Source organism: Rhinopithecus roxellana, chromosome 17 (genome assembly GCF_007565055.1).
Source record: "Rhinopithecus roxellana isolate Shanxi Qingling chromosome 17, ASM756505v1, whole genome shotgun sequence".
NCBI classification, from domain to species: domain Eukaryota; kingdom Metazoa; phylum Chordata; class Mammalia; order Primates; family Cercopithecidae; genus Rhinopithecus; species Rhinopithecus roxellana.
Window position 1 is genome coordinate 21,648,344 of NC_044565.1, and position 2,794 is coordinate 21,651,137.

Here is a 2,794-nt window from a genome sequence, read left to right on the forward strand (position 1 = left end):
TCACTTGAAAGATTCCACGAAAAGAGTGATAGCAAACTGCTTCCTGAGGTTTAAGTTATAAGTCTGTGAGGTGAACTCACAGATCAGAAAGAAGTTTCTCAGAAAGCTTCTTTCACGTTTTGAACGGATGAAATTTCCTTTCTCAGCGTAGGCCTCAATGCGATCCACAGAAGCCCTTCTCAGTTTCCTCAAAGACAGTGTTAATGGACTGCTCCACGAAACATAAGTGTAACTCTGTGAGATGAATTCACACATCACCAAGAAGTTTCTAAGAAAGCTTCTTTCTAGTTTTCAACTGAGTATATTTCCTTTGTCACCGTAAGCTTCATTGCGCTATGAAGTATCTAATTGCAGGTTTCTAGAAAACTGTGTTAGCAAACTGATCACTGAAGAGAAACGTGTAACTCTGTGAGTTGCATTCACACATGGCAATGCAGTTTCTCAGAGAGCTTCTCTCTCCAGTTATTATGGGAGGATATTTGCTTTTTCATTACCCATCGCCCTCAATGAGCTTCCCAAAATATCACTTTGCATAGAATCCAGGGACAACAAGTGTTAGCAAACTTGTTCAAGAAAGGAGAAGTGTGGAACTCTGTGAGATGAAGTCAACACATCAGAAATCAATCTCTAGAAAGCTTCTCTCTGGTTATTATGTGAGGAGATTTCCTTTTTCACCATGGGCCCCTATGGGCTCCCAAGTATCACTTGAAAGACTTCCACGAAAAGAGTGATAGCAAACTGCTTCCTGAGGTTTAAGTTATAAGTCTGTGAGGTGAACTCACAGATCAGAAAGAAGTTTCTCAGAAAGCTTCTTTCACGTTTTGAACGGATGAAATTTCCTTTCTCAGCGTAGCCTCAATGCGATCCAAAGAAGCCCTTCTCAGTTTCCTCAAAGACAGTGTTAATGGACTGCTCCACGAAACATAAGTGTAACTCTGTGAGATGAATTCACACATCACCAAGAAGTTTCTAAGAAAGCTTCTTTCTAGTTTTCAACTGAGTATATTTCCTTTGTCACCGTAAGCTTCATTGCGCTATGAAGTATCTAATTGCAGGTTTCTAGAAAACTGTGTTAGCAAACTGATCACTGAAGAGAAACGTGTAACTCTGTGAGTTGCATTCACACATGGCAATGCAGTTTCTCAGAGAGCTTCTCTCCAGTTATTATGGGAGGATATTGCTTTTTCACCATAGCCCTCAATGAGCTCCCAAATATCACTTTGCAGAATCCAGGGCAAAAGTGTTAGCAAACTGTTCCAAGAAGGGAAGGGTGGAACTCTGTGAGATGAAGTCACACATCAGAAAGCAATCTCTAGAAAGCTTCTCTCTGGTTATTATGTGAGGAGATTTCCTTTTTCACCATGGGCCCCTATGGGCTCCCAAGTATCACTTGAAAGATTCCACGAAAAGAGTGATAGCAAACTGCTTCCTGAGGTTTAAGTTATAAGTCTGTGAGGTGAAACTCACAGATCAGAAAGAAGTTTCTCAGAAAGCTTCTTTCACGTTTGAACGGATGAAATTTCCTTTCTCAGCGTAGGCCTCAATGCGATGCAAAGAAGCCCTTCTCAGTTTCCTCAAAGACAGTGTTAATGGACTGCTCCACGAAACATAAGTGTAACTCTGTGAGATGAATTCACACATCACCAAGAAGTTTCTAAGAAAGCTTCTTTCTAGTTTTCAACTGAGTATATTTCCTTTGTCACCGTAAGCTTCATTGCGCTATGAAGTATCTAATTGCAGGTTTCTAGAAAACTGTGTTAGCAAACTGATCACTGAAGAGAAACGTGTAACTCTGTGAGTTGCATTCACACATGGCAATGCAGTTTCTCAGAGAGCTTCTCTCCAGTTATTATGGGAGGATATTTGCTTTTTCACCATAGCCCTCAATGAGCTCCCAAATATCACTTTGCAGAATCCAGGGCAACAGTGTTAGCAAACTGTTCCAAGAAGGGAAGGGTGGAACTCTGTGAGATGAAGTCACACATCAGAAAGCAATCTCTAGAAAGCTTCTCTCTGGTTATTATGTGAGGAGATTTCCTTTTTCACCATGGGCCCCTATGGGCTCCCAAGTATCACTTGAAAGATTCCACGAAAAGAGTGATAGCAAACTGCTTCCTGAGGTTTAAGTTATAAGTCTGTGAGGTGAACTCACAGATCAGAAAGAAGTTTCTCAGAAAGCTTCTTTCACGTTTTGAACGGATGAAATTTCCTTTCTCAGCGTAGGCCTCAATGCGATGCAAAGAAGCCCTTCTCAGTTTCCTCAAAGACAGTGTTATGGACTGCTCCACGAAACATAAGTGTAACTCTGTGAGATGAATTCACACATCACCAAGAAGTTTCTAAGAAAGCTTCTTTCAGTTTTCAACTGAGTATATTTCCTTTGTCACCGTAAGCTTCATTGCGCTATGAAGTATCTAATTGCAGGTTTCTAGAAAACTGTGTTAGCAAACTGATCACTGAAGAGAAACGTGTAACTCTGTGAGTTGCATTCACACATGGCAATGCAGTTTCTCAGAGAGCTTCTCTCCAGTTATTATGGGAGGATATTTGCTTTTCACCATAGCCCTCATGAGCTCCCAAATATCACTTTGCAGAATCCAGGGCAACAGTGTTAGCAAACAGTTCCAAGAAGGGAAGGGTGGAACTCTGTGAGATGAAGTCACACATCAGAAAGCAATCTCTAGAAAGCTTCTCTCTGGTTATTATGTGAGGAGATTTCCTTTTTCACCATGGGCCCCTATGGGCTCCCAAGTATCACTTGAAAGATTCCACGAAAAGAGTGATAGCAAACTGC